This window comes from Pinus tabuliformis, chromosome 8 (assembly GCF_031772625.1).
Source record: "Pinus tabuliformis cultivar Carrire ecotype Pingquan chromosome 8, CPIR1, whole genome shotgun sequence".
In the NCBI taxonomy this organism is placed as follows: domain Eukaryota; kingdom Viridiplantae; phylum Streptophyta; class Pinopsida; order Pinales; family Pinaceae; genus Pinus; species Pinus tabuliformis.
In genome coordinates, this window is record NC_142294.1 from 870,201,640 (window position 1) to 870,227,143 (window position 25,504).

General features: G+C 35.4%; 1 long non-coding RNA gene across 1 annotated transcript; it reads right to left on the bottom strand.

Annotated features, from left to right (window-relative positions):
- Positions 1–7,171: 7,171 nt before the first annotated feature.
- On the bottom strand, positions 7,172–11,495 carry LOC149238325 (uncharacterized). Its single transcript, XR_016245363.1, has 7 exons — positions 10,461–11,495; positions 10,046–10,119; positions 9,845–9,954; positions 9,628–9,701; positions 9,427–9,536; positions 9,210–9,283; positions 7,172–9,118 (listed from the first exon to the last, which is right to left on the bottom strand). It is a non-coding gene; the product is annotated as an uncharacterized LOC149238325 (long non-coding RNA).
- Between the last annotated feature and the right edge of the window lie 14,009 nt (positions 11,496–25,504).

Genomic DNA, 25,504 nt, shown 5'->3' on the forward strand with positions numbered 1-25,504 from the left:
TGCATATGAAAAAAGTTGGTCACACCCTAGACTCTTGAATTATAAATCATCATGTAATGGAATTGGTGTGTCACGAGGCAACTGAGGTGGTTTTCTCATATCTCCATGCAATGCAACATGCGTAATGGCCAATGGCATTTGCATGTTATCTGCAATGGTATGCCTGGTCTCAGTGTCGACTTGCGACAACTTCTCTAGCTTCGTCGACAATACCACACTCTAAGATGTTCATGGAAACAGTCTTGAATGTGGTGCTACATGCATATGGTCCCTACGATCCCTAGAATGATCATAACTACATCCCAAGCGAGGTCCATAAAACTCAGATTCGATGCTAGTGTAATCTGTCCTCAGATGTAGCACAAACTCTGCACATATATGATTTGTAACATAAATGGGGTCCAATGAATCAATCATAAAAAAAGGGGTTGCTTCAACGTTCTTAAAATATTTGAGTGAAATTGGACCAACATGTCTATCACGATGTTCCACAGGGAAGTCAAACAACTCCCCATGAACATCAATGTCCTCGATGGCATCTTTCACTGGCTCCCAAGTATGTGGGCCTCTAACCTCTAGCCTCCTAATCCTATGTAGGGAATACATGAGCTGGCTCTATGGGCTCGCCCTCAAGTATATCTTGATCAACCTATTGATGTTATCCAACATCAAAAACAAACTACGCCTAATAGGTGAACTAGCAGAGCTTTTACCTAGCTCTCGTGTGATCCATGTTTGTTGGGCCCTAACATCCTCAACTGTGATACTGGATATAGTGGCATTACACGAAGGGATTGACATTGCACTGTGATCCTTAGCTTCACCCTGCTAAGGGTTTGCAAATCATAAACACAATTTAACATATATAAAAAACTAGAAGCATAATAACATATACATTAAATTCAAACACATCAATTGAAGATGATTTAAAATTCAAAGAAAATTTCAAGACATAAACACATAAATTTTAAAGAGGATTTAAAAATGCAGGAGGTGTACCTACAACAGGTGAAGAAGGTTCATTATCGATAGCAAGATCATCAACAGAGATAGAAACAATGCCTCTGACATCTGATTGGTGTCGAAGGGAGGATCTATGAGTGGAACACACACTCTGGTTGGGCTACGTGATCTATCACGAGCATGACCATATACGGAAAAACCCCCAACACTCTGATAGGTTACGGTTGGGGGGCGTATGGGAGATGACTCTAAATATTACATATGATACATATAACACATACAAACTTTAATCCAAGAAAAAAAAAGTGACTAAACTATTACATATAATACATATAAACTAATCCAAGAACAAAATGTTGACATAAAAAAATGTTGACAAGAAAACCATTTATAAACTCAAGTAGAATAATCTACCCTGAAGTCCTAAACTTTAAAGTCTATTTTTTGATAAATTATCAACCAAAGTATTGATTTCCATATAAACACAATCCAAAGAAGTGATCAAATCTAATTTACACATTTTCCCATTTTTAAATAATCCATTTTATTCATAGAGCATAAATATGTAAATATATGTAAAAAAATGAAATAAACCTATTTGCAAAACTAATAAAATTTCATGTCAACCAAATACTCCATAAAACAAGTTCTTATAATGTTTGACTTTGACACATGACATGTACTAGGTGCAAGCACATGAAGACAATGTTTATCATACAACACTACATAATGAAATAATATGGTACAAATTAGAAAAGAGTCAAGATGTTTTTATTCACTTTAAATGCAATTTCATCATGGATTTAATGTATGTATCAATGATACATTGTTGAAAACTTGAACTTATGTTATAGTTATGTTATGTTATATAATTAAATAAAAATATAGGAAGTGTAAGTTAAATATAGTTAGATAAATAATTAAATAAAATATATTATTAGTATAGGAATTGTAAGTTACAAAATCATTATTCAACTAATAAATTTAACAAGTGTTGTAGGACAACATAGTCCCTGCCATTGAAATTAAGGATTATGTTGCTACAAAATTTGCATATAGAAGTTGCTAGTATGATACATATAAAGCATATTGTGAAATATTTAAATTGATATTAATATAATATGAAGAACATTAATATAGATTACCATAGAGGAGAGGAGAGGATGCGGAAGCAGGCCCTCACCATATGAATAGTGAGTGACCCCTCTCCTCTACAAAATCATTACTCAACTAATAAATTTAATAAGTGTTGCAGGACAACATAGTCCCTGCCATTGAAATTAAGGATTATGTTGCTACAAAATTTGCATATAGAATTTGTTAGCATGATACATATAAATCATACTATGAAATATTTAAATTAATTTTAATATGATATGAAGAAGATTAATATAGATTTTTCATATCTGTAAGCAATTGTATTCCATAAAATTGTTTTGTAAAGCACAATTGTATTCATATTTATAAGACAAAGTTTGACAATTTATATTTGTGCCCCCACCGAACCGGGAAAAAAAGAAAAAGAAGAAGAAGAAGAATATTATTTCAATTACAAAGTAGTAACTTTGATAGGACTTGCTCAAGTCACATTTACATTATGTGTATAAACAACTAAATGGATGTTACATTCACATAGATCCAAATTACAAATTGTTTAGTACAATGCACAATTACATAGTGTTGATCAATTTGGCATGGTGCTTAACATGATGCTAGACTTGCCTGGGGAGGGACTAATAATGTGAAAATTGTGAGGGATTTTTCTTGGTTTTTTTTTGCCTAAGCATTCAACCATTGACCACCTAATAATTTGTCTATATTTTAAATAAAAGATGAACAAACAATATTTATTAATGCTTCTTTGATTTTTCTAAAAATGATCACCCTATGTCTAATCACTTTGAAAAATAATGGAGAAAGTAGGAATTCAAGTAGAGTGGAAAAGTGTTACTTTCTAATTATATGAAAAATTCATTATAAACTTGAGGATTCCAATAAATGATAAAATTAGGAGGACCAATCAAAATCAATAATAAAATAGAGTTGAAATAAAAATGTCTACTCTTTGTGACTTATATATAAATTAGTTAGAAAATTGAATCATAAAAAGTAAAGGAAGTATACATATAAAAAGTTATGCTTTGTTATTGTTAATTCATGTGGATGATGTTGTGTTATTAACAAATCATAAAGACATTTGTGATAAAAATATAATCATTTCATATAATAGTGACATTTTCTTCATAGGTAATATCATTGTTATTATTAAAACTCTTGTTTAGAGAAATAGATAACCATGAGCATGAATGTCTTCTATTCTATGCATAACAAACGAAAAAAAATAGTAACAACAACAATTTTATATGCTTGTTGTTTGAGCTACAGAGTTAGTTTAGTTAAAGAATCCTAGAAGAAGGTTGAAAACATTAAAAAAATGTGTTTAGTAAAACATTTTTGTATTAAAACACAAATTAATTACTCTGAGTTTGAAAAGACAACATTATTTTATTATATATATTATCAAATTTAATCATAAAAATAAAAATAAAAATTATTTATTCAAACCAGGGTTAAGTAAAGGTTATCTTTCTCACATAGAATGTTAGAAAACATATAAATAAATCTCAACTAATAATATATCTAAAGGAAAATTTATATACATAAAAATATATACTTTACAAACCAAAAAAAAATGAGAATAGGTATATGTAACCAAACATAATACTATTCATGAAAAAATAAAATGAAAATAGTCAACACAAATATAAATAATTTTGTGTTCCCAATCTCACATAACTTTATTCTATATATCCATAGAGCATGTATTGTTTGTCCCATTCCATAATATTATTTGTGAATATACATTGATCGAATATCAATGATGGAGAGATTGATTAAAATACTATAAACCGTTGTATTTTTGTGTGTATATGTAATCTGTATATGCAGCTAAATTAAAACATGTATTTTTTGAGTTAATATCTTTAATACATATTTTTTCTGTGTTAATACCTTCTTAAAGAATGTATGAATTTTGTCAATCACTTCAAATTTCTCTCAAAACCAAACCCTTCAGTTCAGACACAATCGATGAGATAAACCTCCTCTCTCAACAAACCATTTCTCCAACCATAAAATCATAAATGAATGTAAAACGAAATTGCCATTAAAAAAAATAAAACAAAACAAAACAAACAATATTGACAACAATAGTAATACTTTTTATTTTTCACTCTAATAACATTTTCAACTTGCACAAAATTTTGACATATATCTCAATCCAAATATATAATAAAATTACACAAAATTTTCACATATATCTTAATCTAAATATATAATAAAATATTATAAAATTAAAGTAATTACATTTCCATAAATTTTGATATTGAAACTAAATCAATTTGTTAAAAAGCTTCATATTATTATAAAACAAAGAAATCTTACCAACTATATAAAGAAATCTTACCAACTATATATTTTTTTATGATTATTATATTATGATATTGAAACTAAATCAATTTGTTAAAAAGCTTCATGTTATTATAAAACAAAGAAATCTTACCAACTATATAAAAAATCTTACCAACTATATATTTTTTTATGATTATTATATTAATTCTATAAACTTTACCAACACCCTAAACATATGTTTATTAAAACAAATTTAGTTATAATTATCACTTTCAATTTTAAATTGATATCCATACCTTGATGTTTTTTTATGATTATTATACTAATTCTATAAACTTTACCAACACCCTAAATAAATGTCTATTAAATATTTTATAGTAAATTATAATTATCACTTTCAATTTCAAGTTGATATCAATACTTTGCCTCAAGCATATCGGTGACTAGTTTCCCATTTCCTATGGTCCCCTTCTTCTGTCCATCCTCGTAGCCATGTTATGATGAAGTCAATAAGCTATAGAGTTTATTGTAATTATTACATTAATTTCAAAATGATATCAAAGCCCTAGGTGAAATGTAACTGAGCCATTATTTTGTCATTGTTGGTATGTCTCTGCATACTACCCAAAAAAAACAAAAAGTCTTTAACATGAGAATTAAACTGCACGATGTTAAGAAAAATAAATTACATAACATTAACGAAAATCATATTTAAGACCAGATGAAACATAAAAAATCATAAACAAATGTAACAAAATCGGACAAACAATTATACTAACGGACTTAACTTTAATATATCAATTTGTTTAATTAAATTGGAACTGAACTTTAATACACGACCTTTAGCAATTTGTTTATTAGATTACAAGATACTCTGAAAATTGACGAGTTCTCAGAGTGAATAAATTTTTATTTGTTTATTAGATTACAAGATACTCTGAAAATTGACGAGTTCTCAGAGTGAATAAATTTTATGGGTAACATGGGAGTAAATTTTATACCCAAATTTCTAAGCCAATCAAATGTTAACAAATATTTTTTAATTAAAATAAGAGATATTTTAATTATATATAAATTTTAAGTTAATAAAATGCTAATAAAATAATTTTTTAATTAAAATAAAAAAATATTACTATAATTATTTATAAAGTTAAAAATTATAATGTGTCACAAAATTAATAATAGTTAACACACAAATGAAATAGAAATAAATAGAGATTTATAAAAATAAGAACTAAAAGATATATAGTTATCATATCATTAAATTAATGTTTTTTATATATATAAAAGAAAGAGTATGATTAATTTTTAAAAATAAATTAATATATTTATTATTAAAAAAAATAAAAAACTAAATTAATTAAAAAATAAAGTTTTTACCATAATAAACATGTTATTATTGCAGTAAACTTATACAATAAAATAAACAAAAACAAAAAATCTAAATTATTATTTTTTTGTGATTTTCAAGAGTTTACATTGTAGTTTTTTAGGTTGTTTTTTTTCGTTTTTTTATTATGGTTTTTTAGATTATTTTTTGGTTTTTAAGAGTTTCCTTGGTGTTTTTCATGGTTTTTTTTTGTGGTTTTTGTATCGTGGGTTTTTATTTCAAATTAATTCATTTTATTTTGCAACAAAAAATAAATAAAAGAGACAAAAAAATAGGTAATCTACCTTGGCTTGAGACTATGGGTCATTGGCAGGGCGCGTAGTCTAATGAGGCGGAGGAATTGCCCGGAAAGCCATGGAAATTCTGGTCATATTGAGAGAAAATCCGGCAAGGATTTTTGTAAATCCAGGGGGAGGAATTGCCCGGAAAGTTATGGAAATTCCTGTCATATTGAGAGAAAATCCGGCAAGGATTTTTGTAAATCCAAGTTATACTTGTTGAACTTCAAAATTTTAGGTGTCCTAGACGTTTTTGATGGTGCTGAATCTATTTCTACCATCAAAAACATGATTCAAACACTGCCTCTACAAGATTTTTTGAAAATTTTTTACTCGAATTCCGACCACTTTTGGCCGAAATCTTTTTGCCCAAATTTGACCACTTTTGACCATCCGGGCAATTCCTCCGCCTAGTCTTGGCAAGATTGTTGGGCAGCTAGATTGAATCCCTCTATCTTGGTTGAGCTTAGAAATCCTCAGCTAGACTCTTTCTTTTGAATAAGAAATAATTCTCAATCGAGCCATAATCCTAGATTGAGGGCTCGATTGAGGGTTTGTTTAAACTCGATTGAGCTATGTTTAAGCTTTTAAGCTACTTGATCTAGCGCTTAAAATGACTCGATCTCCTTTTTTTCACGGAAACTCACTCTCACTTTACCAAAAAATACAACCCAGCTCCATACATAAAGCCATATATATATGTAAATTTTATATAAATATAAATAATATTAAAAACCTAAAAAATATAACCAGCTCCATGCATAGAGCCATATATATACACATATATAAAATTTTTATAAAAAAAAAAAACAAAAAACAAAAGCAGATTAATCTGGATTAATTTCATTGAAGATTAAAAAAAGAGAGTTACATTTTGGAAATTTTGATCTCTCCCTAATTATTAAAATGACTCTATGCTAATTTAAATATTGATGAACAAATAAACAAGGATAATCAATATAAAAAAAACATGAAGTGGAGAGTCAACTGTGAAAACCAAAACTTACCCACATAATCAGGCTTTTTCGACCCAATGTATTTCTTGGATCGATTGGCTTCCTCCCCGTTTTTATCTCGAAGCACCACATCAAATGCATAAACATCCATCTTGTCATTAAACTTTCTCTCCATAAACCAAATATTCTGAAGCAAGATACCTGTTAAACTACACTCACAATTAGTGAGCAGTATCGTTACAAATTGGATAGCCTTATTCTGAAAATGGCCATTGAAACTGGGAAGATGCTTACATGCCCAAATGTTCCTAAGGCATCGCCGCAAGCTATATATGAAGATGTTGGTGCCCACCTTGCCAGCCTAAAATCTGACAACTATTATAAAATCCACACTGATTCGGTTGACTTTTTTCGTTGGTGTAGAATTCCAACTTCCAATCTACAACTGTAGATAACTAAGATTTCTCCGAATACTGTAACGTCAAAATTACTCTTGATGCTTCTTTCAGTAAAGAGATTTATACTCCCAGTTCAAACTCTTCAGAAAGCAAGATTTTGGAAGACTTCACATCTCCGTGAAGAAAAAATTGAGAAAAGCCATTTTGTAAGTAATCTAATCCTTCAGCAACTCCTACAGCCACTTTCAATCGCACCGTCCAAGAAATGACGGGCTTCTCCTTGCCTCCTGAAACATATATAGGCAATACCCAGGGCTATAACCAAATCTCAGAAAATAGAAAATGACCCCGCCATAAAATACATTACCCTGTGATTCTTAAAACGACCACTGCTTGATATTGCTACATGATTTAATGATTCTTAAAATGCAATATTCTTGAGTACATACCATGAGGATTCTCTTCAAGGTTTCCTCTGGTAACAACATTATACACCAGAAGGCGGTTAAGGCCTTCTACACAGTAACGAATAAGTGTAATGACACTTCGGAAAGAAGCTCTTGCTCTGTTTTGGGTTTAGAATTCAAGATTTTCACTGACACCGATTGTCCATCAGGAAAAATCCTCTGTACACTTAACTTCAGCTTCCTCTTCCTATCAAATTCCCTCCAAGAACAAGGATTAACCGACGTGGGTTCACAGGTTAAAAAAACACTTGAAAAGGAGATTTTCCATTTGAAGCAAATGCACAGAAATGAAAAGCTCTAGGAGGAAAACTAGAAATGCAACCTGTTATAAAGCCGGAAGTGGCAGATTGCAACTCCTGATAAGTAAAATGCCCGCAGGTTTTACTTCGACAAACACACTCTAACCTCATGCGAAATAATTTTCTTCTCGATTAATCATTCTGTTGACTGCAACGAAACTCACCTTCTTTAGAGATTGTCCGAATTGGTGCTACCTCATTTGAAGACCGAACTTCATGTTCATAGTGGCAAACCTTCTGCGTAATCTGTTCTTTCTATCGAAGCTCTTCATGTTCATAGTGGACTTTTACTAATGCTTGCAAGTTTTTTGGTGTAATGGAAAATCTAACTAGCATGGTATCAAAAAGGTAATGATAATAGTTTGGAAGTTTACTAATGCATGGTAGGTTTGGTGTAATGGAAAACTTCACATGGTAGGTTTTGGTGTAATGGAAAACCTAACATGGTATCAGAGCCTTGGCCAGGTTTGATTCCCTGATTTGTGTTGATCACGTGGACTAACCACCACTCTCGGATCCACTTTGAGACCACTCAAAAGACGTAACCGCCACTCTCAGATCCACGGTGGGACCACTCAAAAAGATATAATGATAACGGGACCACTCAAAAAAGATCATGATAAAAGTTTACCGCAAAGTTTGTGTAATGGAAAACCTCAATAAAAATAACTTTCCCATTTTCAACAAAAATAACTTTCCCATTTTCAACAATTAGTAGAGAAGAACTGCAGGGTAATCTCTTAACAATATTTGGCTAATACCAATGAAGACCTGAAATATTAACAAAATCATGAATCAAGGGTCCTTGCCTTGCACTCATCTATGCCTTGTCAGAAACAGACATACCTGATAGATAGTCTCTTTCACATCTCATCACCTTCCCATTTTCAACAATAAGTACAGAAGAACTGCAAGGTAATCTCTTAACACAAGATCTGGCTAATGCCAATGAAGACCTGAAATTAACAAAATCATGAATCAAGGCCCGCTTATGAAATTCGAAGCTTGATCCCTTGTTCTGGCACAAAGAGTTGGGGAATCCCATACCTTATGGCATTGTGCCTACTAGCTCCCAGAATCACCTTTGAAGCGTCACACAGTTTTGCTTCTTCTACCAACATCTGTTGCACAGAAAACCCATTAGCTATCTTGAATTGAAGGTCCACCTGTTAAATCTTGAATTGAAGACCTGAAATATTAACAAAATCATGAATCAAGGGTCCTTGCCTTGCACTCATCTATGCCTTGTCAGAAACAGACATACCTGATAGATAGTCTCTTTCACATCTCATCACCTTCCCATTTTCAACAATAAGTACAGAAGAACTGCAAGGTAATCTCTTAACACAAGATCTGGCTAATGCCAATGAAGACCTGAAATTAACAAAGTCATGAATCAAGGCCCGCTTATGAAATTCGAAGCTTGATCCCTTGTTCTGGCACAAAGAGTTGGGGAATCCCATACCTTATGGCATTGTGCCTACTAGCTCCCAGAATCACCTTTGAAGCGTCACACAGTTTTGCTTCTTCTACCAACATCTGTTGCACAGAAAACCCATTAGCTATCTTGAATTGAAGGTCCACCTGTTAAATCTTGAATTGAAGACCTGAAATATTAACAAAATCATGAATCAAGGGTCCTTGCCTTGCACTCATCTATGCCTTGTCAGAAACAGACATACCTGATAGATAGTCTCTTTCACATCTCATCACCTTCCCATTTTCAACAATAAGTACAGAAGAACTGCAAGGTAATCTCTTAACACAAGATCTGGCTAATGCCAATGAAGGCCTGAAATTAACAAAATCATGAATCAAGGCCCGCTTATGAAATTCCAAGCTTGATCCCTTGTTCTGGCACAAAGAGTTGGGGAATCCCATACCTTATGGCATTGTGCCTACTAGCTCCCAGAATCACCTTTGAAGCGTCACACAGTTTTGCTTCTTCTACCAACATCTGTTGCACAGAAAACCCATTAGCTATCTTGAATTGAAGGTCCACCTGTTAAATCAGATAAATTGTTAAGCCTGTAAATAAAGAGCCACATCACTCTTCTGATCTTCTAATCCAAGAAACAATGGAAGACGGTGAATGTGTGGTCATCCATATGGGATACTGCATCTAAGACTCGATATTTATTCACTCAAATGACACTAGAAACTTGTTCTTTGCACGTAATCTCAGTCTGCATAACATTCTTCTACTGGAAAGGGACTGCAGAAGCATAGGCTTTAACTGATACTATGGCAAAGACTTTCATCAAATGAAAGCTAGTCTGATGCGAATGTACATCTTACTGATTTTTCTGGCTCTTCAAGCACTAACGGAGAGTTGAGGATTTGCACCAGGAAATATTTCTTCGGATTTTTGCATTGATGCGTGCCATTACTGCAGTGCTTTTGCAGTAGAAACGATGTAGAGTGGTCCGGGTTGCCTGTCCGATTCCTTCACATCCCGGGACCATCGAGGTTACCTAAAAGTTCAAGTGCTTACCCTAGAAGTCAGTCCGATCATCTTGCGTCTTCCGACCAGCTCTTGCACAGAAAACAGGTCTGGCATTACCGCTAACATTTTCTTTGTCACACTTCCTTTGTTAGGTCAGTCGATTACAATATATCTTCTGCATGCTTGTGCTTGCAGCACCGATCCTCCCAATCCAAATTATTCTGCTTCTTCATCATGAATCTCTTGCAAGTGGTAGTTCAGTGCAATGCCAGGAATATCTCAGAGGAAAAAAAATTCCTTCTGCAGGTGAAAGAACCGGATCGGATTGACATAAATCATGATTTGGGCAACTGGAACATATCTGATCGAAGTCTGTGTGGTTGGAATGGAGTGTTTTGTAATAATTGCTTCAAGGTCGTCGAAGGGTCATAGCCCTGGTGTTAAAAGGGGAATTAAATTCCTAAACATGGATTCATTCTTAGCCGTGCAAATGTTAGCCTGTTATGGCCTAGATCTCAAAAATAATGCTCAATTCAACATCATTACTAAAGTTAATCTCTCCAACACTTCTATTGCAAGGAGTCAAACTCCCTGAACCGTGCAATGAAAGTATTGCAGAGAGTAACTTCAGTAAGGACGCTGCAGAGCACAGTTGGTTAACGTCCTTACTAATCTCTCCAACACTTCTATAGCAACCAATCAAGCTCCCTGCGCCCTCCAATGAATGTATTGCAGAGGTAACTTTAGTAAGCACGTTGCAGAGCACATATGGTTGTGGAAGGCCCAATTGTGACACTGCAGGCCACATCTCCGTGCAAAACTGTGTTTCCAAATGCAAATTGCAATCCCAACGGCCGAAGCTGAATTTGCCAAAAGTAGAATGTATGATTGCAGGAAATGGAGTTGTACATTTTATTCGTTTCCTGAAAACCGGAAATGAAGATAAGGGCATCCGGCTCCACAATAACGCCGAGGACTTTTTCAAAAGGCTGTTTCGTCACCCAACTTTCATCCGCTGGCGAGGCCCCATGCCATGTGTCAATGTTTTTGGTGGAATTAGGCCCCATGCCATGTGTCAATGTTTTTGGTGGAATTAGGTAGCTGAGATTTTCTTGTTGTAGTTTTCTACTCCTCTGATCACAAATACACTGCAACCAACCACCTGTCTCGCTCCACAAATATTTCCTGAACTTCCTCCACAGCCCTTAGGGTTTCCCTTTTCACTGACCTGATTTCGATTGACACCAAATTCGAGCTCATATCTCAAGATAAATCAATTCCTGATTCTATGACGAGGACAAAAGAGCCAAATTGTTTTTGGGCCATTCTTATTTCCATCTCTATTAGTCCATAAATGTGTGGCTACATGTGGTTTAAATGTGTGGCTATATGTGCTTTTGATAGTCCGATATAACAGGCGCGGGGTGATGAGTAGATAAAAAAAAAAAATGGCGTGTTATATCGGGCTATCGACAGCGCATGTAGCCACGCATTTATGCACTGATAGAGGTGGAAGGTAGTAAAGAACAGTTTACTTCAATCCATCATATCGATAGATTAGTTGGGTTTGCAAGTATTGAAAATTAAACGGTTAGAGAATTTGAGAGAAATATATATATATATATATATATATATATATATATATGAATATGAATAATTCATATGGCATGTTAAGTGTAATAAAATTGCCATATCACCATGTCTATTTCTAGAATTTCGAGATTAAAGTTTTCATAAGGGAAAAAAAAATCAATCTTAATATATAAAAGAATTATGCTAGGTAATAAGTCTTAATAACTACTCTAAATATGATGTTATAATACTTTTTCTAATCCAAGTTTTTGCATATTTCATAATTTCTTCTTAAGGCACACCTAATGAATAATTCATAAGCAATGATGACATGTATATATAGCAAGATTTACTTGATGACATGTATATATAACAAGATTGACTAAAGTGATTGTTGAGGCATGTCAGCATATATACTTGTATGATCTTTATCATCAACAATGTTGGTGAATCCTTTAAATACCTCAAAACCTAGAAACCTAACAACGTCTATAGTATGATCAAACTAGAGTTTAGTGTGTCTCGCAACAAGTTGCAAGGGAGTGGCACATCCTTGACATGCCTCAAAACCAAAAAACCTGAAAACCTATATAGTCTAATTAAGTTGAATGTTTATGCTAATTGAGATAGGTTTCAAGGGATTAGACATGTAGCATTGTGCAAAAGGATAAGTCATGGAAGCGAAGTTGAACATTGCCAAACATTAAGCACCCCATGAAAATTCATAAATGTCCCAATACAAGAGGCATTGGATCTACTTCTATTTGTGTTATTTTTGTTGAGAATATATCATTAGAGTCATGGTATAAACAAGTAAATCTGGCATACACATCATTCCATAAATAAAAATATTGCATACAATCATAAACATATTTCATCTTTACATGTTCAACATAAAAAAAAAAAATGTTGCCTAAGATATATAACATCAATTCTCAACTTTCACTTACAATTGCATTATATTTGGCATTCCTTTTTACAACTTCAAAGGATGTTCCCTTTTACCCCTTTAGAGGTATTCTAGTAAAGTTATGGCTATGGTTTGGAGGTTCTTCAAACACTCATTTACAAAGCTTTTGTACCATTACTTTTGTAGTTCCCAAATCAACTTATTCATTAGAGTCTTTCATACCTTAAATCATTTGCATCTAGTGGAAAACCAAATGTCATTTTATGCCCTTCAAATTGACTCCATTCACATATATCTAATTGTGGAAAACCAAATGATAAAGCTAAAACAACTTCCAATTGAAACCAAACATTATGTGAAATATTATCGAATATTTTAGTTGAAACCAAGTGTGACCTAGAATAACATATTTTTCTTAACGTATATTTTCAATCAATTTTGTTAGAAATTTGGTAGAAATTTGTTGCAATTATAAGTTTGAGTTGTGAAATTTGCATAGTTTAAATATTTTAGGGCCTTTTAGAGTGTTGATAATTGGTGGGAGTGAAAATCTTGAATTCTTCAACCAAAATAGAGCCATAGCTTGTTTTCGCTCTTGAGGTTAGCCTCTTCTAGGTTTTAACCCCATACAGAAATTACCTGCATACGAATTCTAAAAACACAGAAAATAAACAATGCGAGAGCATAACACATAAAACACATATACATAGAGATTTTCCCCTGGATCCCAAAACTGAGACTACTAGCTTGATTTTTCATTATGTTCCTTTCAATGTTATAATACATATTTATACATGTCAAAGCATCCAATACCATGGACCGAAAACCATCGCGTCCAAAAAACATGTGTGAAAATCATGCACAAAACCATAGATGGGTCCGCCCAACCTAACGTAGGGTTACAGGTATACCTCAAACCCTCTGTGACCCCCCCCCCCCCCCAACCCCCCGGTTAACTACGTGGGCTAGTCGTGGAAAGAATATAACACAACCCAACATTCTCCCACTTGTTGTTTGCTTTCCACAGGGGGCCACAAGAGAGCTTAGTCATTTTTCCAACCCTGAAACGCCCATTGTCTCTCTACACCAGGATAACTTCTCAGAGCTCACAAATTTTGTCAATGCATCTGCAGTATTCTTCAAAGTGTCCACCTTTACCAGCAACACCTTTTTGTCTTCTATTATATCCCTCACAAAGTGATACTGAACATCAATGTACTTTGTCTTTGAATGATATGTGGGGTTCTTTGCCAAGAAAATTGCACTTTGGCTGTCACAGTCTATCCTTATAGCTCCCTGTACTAACCCCATACTTGAACACAATCTCTACAACCAAACTGCTTCCTTACTTGCATGAGTGGCTGCCATGTATTCTACCTCTGTAGTTGATAGTGCCACTACAAATTGTTTCTTACTCATCCAACTGACTGCACCTCCCAATAGGTTAAGCACATACCGACTTGTAGGTCTTCTCTGATCCAGATCTCCAGCGCAGTTTGCATCAACAAAGCGACGAATATCCAACATTCTGTCTAATCTTGATCTTCCTTGGTAGCACAAACCATAATCACTAGTGCCACACAAATACCTGAAAACCCACTTCATTGTTGTCGAATGCACCTTCCCTGGTTTTGACATAAACCTGCTCAATACTCCCACTGCATGTGCAATGTCTGGTCTAGTACAAACCATTGCATACATCAAGCTACCGACTACACTTGCATATGGAACATGGGACATGTCCTCTTCCTCTTCTTGTGTCTTGGGACAATGTTCAGTAGTTAACCTCACACCTACAGGAATAGGAACCTTCACCGGTTTACTATCCTGCATATTAAACCTCTGCAGTATTGTCTCGACATAGTTCGTTTGGTTTAACCAGAGCTTCCTCTTTGCCCGATCTCTTTCAATTTCCATGCCCAAAATATAGTTTGCAGCACCAAGATCTTTCATGTCGAATTTGGAGGACAATTGGGTTTTCAAATCTTCGATAATTTCTTTGTCATTTCCAACCAACAACATATCATCCACATACAAGACCAGATAAATAACATGGTCACCAATTAATTTAAAATACACACAGTGATTTGCTTTGCTTCTGGTGAAGCCAAGTCCCCGTATAAATGTATCAAATTTCTGATACCACATCCTTGGTGACTGTTTCAACCCATACAGAGACTTCTTTAACTTGCATACCAATTCTTTCTTACCCTTCACCGCAAAGCCTTCAGGCTGCTTCATGTATACTTCCTCTTCCAGATCCTCGTGAAGAAATATTGTCTTCACATCCATCTGTTCTACCTCAAAATAAAAAGCAGCAGCAACAGATAAAAGTAATCTAATAGAAGTTACCTTGGCAACAGGAGAAAAAATATCACCAAAATCAATTCCCGGCACCTGGGAATAACCTTTTGCTACTAACTGAGCTTTGTATTTCTCCACCTTTCCTTCTGCATTTGTCTTCTTCTTGAACACCCATTTGCTACCAATGGGTTTCCTTCTAGCCGGCAACTCCACCAGATCCCAAGCCTCATTTTTGTGCAAAGATGCCATTTCATCAACCATGGTCTCTTTCCAGAGTTTGTCATCCTCTGAATCTACTGCTTCCTTCACAGTTTTGGGATCATCGTCAGTAATAGATAAAGCAAAATTTAAATAGAAAGCAGATGGACTATACATTTCTCGCTGCCTTCTTTCTCAAACTGATCTTCTCACACCCAGAGTTTGTGGCTCTTCATATTCTAATTCCTCCTCTGCTGTAGAGTCTGATTCTTCCTCCTTAAGCTCAAACTTTATCTTCTCAGGTTCCTTTGGTTGGACTTCATGTTTAATAACATCTTTTACGTCTCTGAACACCACATCTTGGTTGTACACAACCTTCCGTGTGACTGGGTTCCAAAGCTTATAACTCTTTAAACCACCTTTATACCCAATAAAGATGCACTTTTCAGATTTACTATCCAACTTGGTTCATTTCTCCTTTGGAACATGTACATATGCATCACATCCAAATACCCTTAGATGTGAAAGAGAGGGTTTCTTACCAGTCCATACCTCTTGTGGAGTCTTATCCTCCAATGCTAATGAAGGTGACCTGTTAACCAGGTAACATGCAGTATCCACCACCTCTGCCTAGAATTCCTGTCCTAACCCGGCACCACTGAGCATGCTTCTTGCCCTTTCCATCAACATCTTATTCATTCTTTCTGCAACTCCATTTTGTTGAGGTGTATATGGAGTAGTATTTTGTCGTGCTATACCACACTTCTTACATAATTCTTCAAATTCCTTGCTGCAAAACTCTCCACCATTATCTGTCCTCAACACCTTTATCTTCTTCTCTGTATGATTTTCCACGAGAGCCTTAAATTCTTTAAACCCATCAAAGGCTTCAGATTTCTTCTTAAGAAAATATATCCATGTATTCCTTGAGAAGTCATCTATAAATGATACATAGTACACAGACTTACCCAGTGATGGAACCTTCACAGGTCCAAACACATCACTGTGCACAAGCTCTAATATCTGTTTTGCCCTCTTACTACCAGAGGGGAAACTCACTCGATTCTGCTTCCCATATACACAATTTTCACATAAATCAAAATCCAGAGAGCTATTACTCATACCTTCTACCACACCTTTATCATGAAGTATTTAAAGGCCCTTCTCTCCAATATGTCCAAGCCTTTGATGTCACAACATGGTCTTTTCTCCAGAGACCACTAGATTTTCTGCTCCACTTTCAGGAACCACATAACTATTGCACCCATCAAGAACAGTGCTACCTTGCAGCTTGTACAGAGTTCCTATCCGAACTCCCGCATCAATACTAGTGCTCCCCAAACCATTTTGCAGGTATCCTTCTCGAACACTGTTTTTACACCTGCATCATCCAGCTTGCTTACAGAAATCAGGTTTTTGGCCAGTGCAGGAATATGCAGAACACCCGGAAGTGTTCTAACCCTTCCACCTTGCAACTTCAACTTTACTTTTCCACAACCAACGATTCTAGCCTTCCTATCATCCCCTAAGAAGACATCACCGCCATCGTATTTCTCATACTCGCAGAACCACTCTCTATGGGGAGTGAAGTGAAAGGATGCACTTGAGTCAATCAACCATGCCTCATGATCTACATGTGTACTTGAAGAAGCCAAGTACACATCCCCACCTTCATCTGAGGTGGTTTTCGCCTCTGCAGAAGGAGCATCATCAGATCCCTTTCCTTTATCAGGAGCTTTAGATTTATAGTCCCTTTTGTAGTGCCCTTCCTTTCTGCATTTCCAACACACCACCTTTACAGGTTTTCCTGGAGACTTAGATCTCCCTCTAAATTTAGATCTCCCACTCGATGACTTATTTTTGTTTCTGTTCTGGGACCGTCCTCGTACAGACAAGGCATCACATCTGGCTCTCCATATTTTTTCATCTCATCTCCTCCGTCAGCAAGGCTGAGACTATTTCATCAAACTACAAGGCAGTTGCATTGCTACCTATTGTAGTAACCAGATTATCCCACGAATCTGGTAGAGAACACAACAAATTGATGCACTTATCTTCATCTAAAATTTTAATATCAACAGATGCTAATTGACTTACCACAGTATTAAATGCATTTAGATGCTCTGTCACCAATTCTCCATCTTTCATCCTCAGGTTATACAACTTTTTCCACAGGAACAGTTTATTCACCAGAGACTTAGATTGGTACAAAGTCCCTAACTTGTCCCACAAAGCCTTCATTGTAGCTTCCCCTGATACATTCAGCAATACTGAATCTGAGACACACAATCGTATTGTGCTCTTTGCCTTCCGATCCAACTTCTTCCATTCTTCATTGGACACTCCCATTGGTTTAGTACCTGAATCTACTGCGATCCACTGATCTTTATCCACCAACAGATCCTCCATCTTGAGTTTCCACAACTCAAAATTTTGACCATTAAATTTTTCGATCTCTATCTTTCCACTGCTCGCCATATTCTTTCACCACTAGAATTGATCTCGCAGATTTCCCACTGAACAGGGTCTACCACAGGCCCAAGCGAAACCCCTCAGCAACAAAGGTGTCCCCTTGAAGCCAAAACTGCTCTAATACCAAATGTAGGTTTTAACCCCATATAGAAATTACCTGCATACGAATTCTGAAAACACAAAAAATAAACAATGCGAGAGCATAACACATAAAACACATATACACAGAGATTTTCCCGTGGACCCCAAAACCGTGACTACCAGCTTGATTTTTCATTATGTTCCTTTCAATGTTATAATACATATTTATACATGCTGAAGCATCCAATACCAGGGACCGAAAACCATCGCGTCCAAAAAACATTTGCGAAAATCATGCACAAAAACATAGGTGGGTCCGCCCAACCTAACATAGGGTCCAAAACCAAAAATTTTCGGGGCGCTATCCCAGACCCCATAAAGTGGGGTTACGGGTACACCTCAAACCCCCTGTGACCCCTCCCCCGCTACACAATCGGCGCAACGAAAGGGGGCTCCGCTCCCCCTCTAACCCCCCGGTTAACTACGTGGGCTAGTTGTGGAAAGAATATAACACAACCCAACACCTCTGTGGTTGAGTCGTTAGGAAGTGATCCCTTCGGGTAAGCCCCGAGGGTTAGCTCAATTGGTTGAGTCAACGTCATTAAAGCAACTTTGTTGTTGAGAGGTCATGGGTTCAATTCTCTAGACACTCTTGGGGTCAGGCACTATGGGAGTCGACAAGAAGTGATCCTTTCAGGTAGATCTTCCTGGTAAAAATATTTCGTGGATAAGGCGATCACCAAACTCCAAGGACTGTGAACACCATATATATAAAATAATTTATTATGATCCCCAAGGGTTAGTTCAATTGGTCGATTCCCCATAGTTATGAACAATTGTTATTGAGAGGTCATTATGAGCCCTGAGGGTTAGCTCAATTGGTCGATTCCCCATTGTTATGAACATTTTTTATTGAGAGATCACGAGATTAAATTCTCTCGACACTCGCGGGCTTAGTCTCTGTGTTTGAGTCGACAAGAAGCGATCCCTTCTGATGGATCTACCTGTAACCATATTCCATGAATGTAGAGAGTCACTAACCTCTACAGACCATGAACAACATAAAAAAACAAAAAACAAAAAACAAAAAACGAGAAAACAAACATTTAAATTCAAATCAACTTTGATATTTATGATTATTATTTTTTCCTTTACTATATTTTTTAATAATTTTTTTACATAATTTAATATGTAAAAACATTAATTTTATTTTCAATATAAATATTTTTAAATAAATTATTATTATTATTAATATGTAATATTAATATCCCCTGGTCGGGGTGTGAGCTGGACAACACTCTCATCATGACAATTTAATGACAATGGCCTTGGTGTACAAACCCACCACCCTCCACATGCTTGAGGTGATTGGTGTGGTGGCTCCATGCATGCAAGTGGTAAATACTCTCGCAGGAGGCGGCAACGACAATGAGTCTTAGGTTTGGAATTTTGTTCAGCACTCTGAGAGAGAAGTCGGTAAGTGTTTTGTTCATAGTAAAGGAGTGAGGAAGGGTGGTGCAAAGCTTAGTGGAACGATGCGGTTCCACACAAGGTGGCAAGCTAATCTTCTCCACGCGAGGGTAAACTGGTATGTGACCTGTCATTTCTTTCTCTCCTCCATGCATCAACTTACCTGGTAAGGGATTTTTGACTGCCTGGTGTCGTTTTGTCGGGGTTGTGAGAAAGCAAGGTTCCATGAAGTTGCATGTGTATGTCCTCCTGCTGCAGCAAGTCCTTTTGCCCGGCATGGTCTTGTGTCTGTTCTGTTTAGAATTCTCCTATCTAGGACGCAGTTATCAAGGTTTGTATATCAAATAATCGACCCCTAGGACTTCCTTCTGGTTCAGCCTGACATCACTGGGGCTCAAGGATGGGTTGTCAACTGCGCCACCCCTGGGTTTTGTCTTACTGTATCTTTTGGGAGAGGGTTGAGGGTTTTTCTCTGCCTGTTCTGGAGCCAAATTGTTTGTGTTAGAGCCAATTTCCATGACCTCCACCTCTGTGGGAGTCTTTTCGGGCTTACAAATGTGGCTCTATGATGGTTTGGGGACTGGATTAGTTCTTATGGTGTAAGCCCCGCGATTTTCTTCAAACCTTTTTCTAGTTATTATGATAATGGGCTCTGGGTTGTGGAGGTTGTTTCTATATTTGGGTCAGATGGTAAGGATGACATGCATTGGAAGTAAAGGGAGGAAGTCCCTCGGATTTTGTATTGGAAATCATTGTTTTGTGCTCCTCCATTAACAAGTGTGTGGGGCAATAGTGTCACCTGGAAGTGGGAAGCTTTTTGGCTCGGGATACCACCTATGCAAGTAATTCAGTCTACCCTTGTCTCCATTGCACACTGCAAGTACGCGGCAAAGGCTTGAACGAGGACTGCAAGAGGTCGTGATAGGAAAACCAAGGTGACAACGAAGGCAAAGCAACCCAACTCCTCTAGGGAGAAATTGAGGGGTCGCAAACCTGTTGCCAACATCATAAATGATGTGGTCACAACATATCGTGAAGGAATGAGCGAGGAAATCTGGAAGCTAATCAAGGAATGGGAAGTAGACTTGAACCAACAGGCTGCATCGATGGAAATTGAGGTGGAGGATTGGTGGGCTATGGTGCTGAACCCAGGGCACACCCGTGGTCGTGTTACTCAGTTCAAACAGACCTGTACCTGTACTAGTCTATGAAGAGTATAATGGGAAAGGAGTTGGAGTATGTCTTTGTAAGCATGGCAACAACAGTGCAAGACTTCCCTAATTATAAATAGGATTTTCATAAGCTCCAGTTTCAGATGCAAAAACAAGATGGTTTCCTTCGTCGAATTGAAGATCACCTCCCTTGCATTCTCTCACATACAAAGCTTTCGAGCTCCAATGCTAAGGACTCAGCTCCGGTGAAGTCTACGTCTGTCGAGGGAGAAGAGTAATCTGCTAGCTGGTTTCTCAATTTTTTGTTCTCTTTTGTATGCAGAAAGCTTTTAATTTCCAGAATGTTGCTCCTTTTGTTTATAGGCAAATAGTATATAGGCAAGGTAAAGATATACTGACTTATCTAGCTTGGCTATAAAGACTAATTATATTTTGTTATTAGATGATGTATCACACTCTTAGGTGGCCAACAGACTTAGTTTGCCCTAAAACAAATTGAGGCCACATGAATATCTATTATGTAGATGTAACTTGCTTTTATATTAATGAAAATAAAAAAATCTACCAAACTTTATATATATATATATATATATATATATATATATATATATAAGTAATTAATATGTCACTTTACAACAAATATGAAATAATCATTGTCGTTGTATCATAGTGAATTATTATTACATTATAGTGAATGAAGACTCAATAAAAGATGTCCATATATAATATGAGCTATCTTAATTATTTTAAATGGATTTTCACATGCAAAATTGACTTTAACTTGTTTTAAACTTTTTCAATAAATAATTAAATTGAAAGTAATTTTCATTCCTGTTTTAAATGGATGGGAAAAGATAAACTTAACTACCCAAATGAGAATGTTAAGAAATTACTAATAATTAATACAGTGTAATTTTATATTTATGATAATTTTTAAAAATAAAATATTTTTTCCAAGGGGAAAAAGATATCTCTAAAATATTGCTTTTAAATTTGGAAATTATTCTTATGAATAAATATGAAATTTTTTTTATTTAATAAATGAATAAAAATTTATTAAAATAAAAATTTATTTTTATTTTTATATTTATATTTATTTCATTTAATATGAAATTTAAATCTTATTTAATTTAGACAAAATTCAATTCCATGCATTATTTTTAACAAAGGCTCTATTGTATTGAGTTGGAACTTAATGATCTTGGTAGAATTCAATCACATAAATTTGGACTATATACTAACTTTCACCATTTCCACTGTTTTATCATGGTATATATTTCATTAATTTAAAAATACTTTTAAAAATAATTTTTTAATTTATAAAAAAGAAATATAATTTTTCGTTTATATAATGTAAATTTAAATTTATATACTGACATGTTTTATCATTGTATATATTTCATTAATTTAAAAATACTTTTAAAAATAATTTTTTAATTTATAAAAAATAAATATAATTTTTAATGTAAATTTAAATTTTTAAAAGTAAATGGATTATAATAAAACCTTACTTCTCCATTTTTACCAAATGCTTTGAGTGTAATTTCAAAATACAAACTTCAATACCGATCTCAATATTTATTAGTGCACATGATTTTGAAACTGAAATACATGGTTAAGGCTCTAGTTGAGTGTTAACAACATTATCAATCATGAGCTCATTATTAATGGGCAGTCCTAACACCGCATACAACTTTTAACGACTACAAATTTCTCGTGGGCGATGAAACAACACCTTCCTGGTTGCAAAACCATAAAATCTTTAAAAAAATCTATTATGCCTTTGTCCCTTCCTGAAATATTTGAACCTTGAATGTAACAAAGTGAATAAAAATAAATACTCACTTTTATGTATATATATCAATAATAAGCATTTTTTTGCTATGGAGAGTAATGGTTTTTTTTAGCGTTGTCAACTAAGGTTATAATTTTGTTGGGCTAAATTTTCACCAGAATCTGGTAAATGTTTTTTAAAAAATTCAATCTTCTGAGTGTTTGAATTGTTTTGTTGATGGTGGAAATAGATTCAGCACCATCAAAAATCCTTGGGATACCCAAAATCCCGAAGTTTGACAACCAGATTTCCATTTTTTGCCGGATTTTCTCAAAATCCTACTGGAATTTCTATAGTTTTCCAAGCAAAATTGTGGCCTTGTTAGACTAGGGCATATCGTTTTGGGTCAAACATGTTCATTCATTGGAAAATGTCTATTAGAAATCTACAAATATGAGATACTTTACTTTTTCTTTCAAGGTTGACAAACAATATGACATACTTTCCTCTCTTTTCTTCAAGGTTGACAAAATAAAAAATAGTATCAGTTTGATAAAATAATCATAAAACAACTATATATAAAATACACAAATTTAGCTTGGAAAATCTAAAACTGAAAAACTAGCTAATAAATCTATTATTATCATATGATTTAAAAGCAGTAATGCCTTAAGAGCAATAAAGTTGGCCGACATTCTAGACTTGTAACTGAATGCTTCGCTAAACTCAGGCACATTATAATGAAGAATCCCCAAGACTTGAGCATATTATAATGGAGAATCGCTAAACATTTTAAAGGTTTCATCACATGTAATCCACAGGCTCTAATAACAATGGCCATTAAAACCATGTGCCCGAAGGACCTAACAACCATGAATCAAGTTTAATCTAACATTAGCTCATTTAAATTGTCATGCTCTCCTCCCTATCACATAGGTCTACTCAAAGACTTTATCGACTGGGGTAGATCTTACAAAGATATGCCCATATTATACATGTATTTACAAATCATCTCCAAAGTAATGTGTCTATTTTTTTTGTCCAACAATTATGCTACCATTCTCTCAAGTTTGCATACATGCTCACACGAGGAGCTATCCTCATCATATCTCGCTTATGTGGCTACATCTCACCCCGATTGACCTTTATTTCTTCTCATGCAATCTTCATGTATGAAACCATCACCTCTTTCTACAAGCCATGATCCCTTGGCTCTAATACCAATTGTTAGTAATAAAACAAATATTGTGAGAGAAATAAACAAATATATCATAAACACATAAACAATAATACATGAATGCAATATTTTAAACATGGAAACCATTACAGGAAAAATCAGTTGAATGATCTTTTGTACCCCTAAGGAAAAGTACAAGTATGGCTTCACACGAGCTAGAGATATAGTGAGAGAGGTTGTGTAGCTGCATGGATGAGAAAAGTGAGATGGATTTTATGGTGGTGAGATTCAGTGAAGGAGCCAACGTCTGATGGAAAGTCGCAATAGTGTGTAAACACCCTAAAGATTTTTGGTCGAAGTTGTAAATCCTAGTTGTAGGCATGTTGAATTCCTCAAGGTTGTTATAAGACATGTTGTTTAGGGATACATGTAGCGCGGTCACACATGATGTCTCAAGTTGTGGAATGGACCATCTGAATAGCTATAGGGTTGTGTTGTAGCAGCTACAACCACCCTCCAAAATTTTTCCTTAGCTTCGTTTTGGAGCCTCCCTACCAACCATCCTAGTAGCATGTCTTGCACTGTCAAGTACATAGGCTTCATTGGTTTTTCAGTAGCTTGTCAGCCTGTGCATGTTAGTTTGCTTCACTCCCTCCACAGGCTACCACTTCAAACTTGGGCTAGTTGCTGGCTAAGCAGCTCCCTTAGAAATTGTGCAATTCTGGAGGGGAACCAGCGAGCCCTACATAAATTGTGCAAATCTGTTGGGCTCAGAAATTGCAATGTAGACAGACAGTCTTCCTTGGGAAAATTGTGCAATCTGGCCCAGCACTGTAGCCAAATCAAGAAATTGAAAAAATCAGTTGGGCAGACTGTCAAGCTCAAAAATTGCGCAGAGTAGTTAGACATGCTTCCTTGGAAAAACTACACAATCTGGCCAACACTGCAGCTCAACCCAAAAATTTGCACAATTATGGGTAGAAGTCACCCGCTCCTCTCAAAAATTGTGCAATCCCTCTGGGACAGCCAGCCCAGATCCTCCCAAAAATTGCACAATTCTAGGTAGTAGTCACCTTCGCCTCCCAAAAATTACACAATCCCTCTGGGACAGCCAACCCAGTTCCTCTCAGAAATTGCGCAAATCCATCTCTCAGTCAAGCAGGCCGTTGCATGTGCCTTTAGGTTGACCGGTTCCCTCCAGGACTGAGCAAAACTGATTTTCATGCATGGGTTGCTCTTCCCAAAATAGCAAAAGGCATCCCTCGATCTAGGGATCTATTCTTGGTAGCTGGAGGTTACATGCAAAGCTCATTTTTTAGAAACCTCTTGCCAAGTGTCGCTTTCTCCTAGATTTGTGGCACACGCATCATAACCTCGATCTTATCAAAACTCATCAACCGGACGCTGCAGAGCTCATTCCTCACAGTGACCTTGCAGCTTTGACATCGCACATTGCATCCAGGAGTCTTCGGCACTTTTAGCTTAACTGTTCTAGGGTAAGTCTGCTTTTCATGTCTTGCGCTGCGTTTCTATCACTTTTTTGTTTCGCTTTTGTGTGAGTTATGTTTGCTTGATTTCATTGAGCATTTTTTGTCTTTTTAATGTATGTTAGCTTGTAGAAGCACCGTTTCAATTTTCGTTCACATGTCACTGTTGTTGCATGCATGACACTGTTTTGCACCGACGGTCGCCGTTGCGGCAACCCACTTCACACACATGCATGTTTTCCTGTTTTCTGAATCCTACACTTACTGTTTGCATGCATG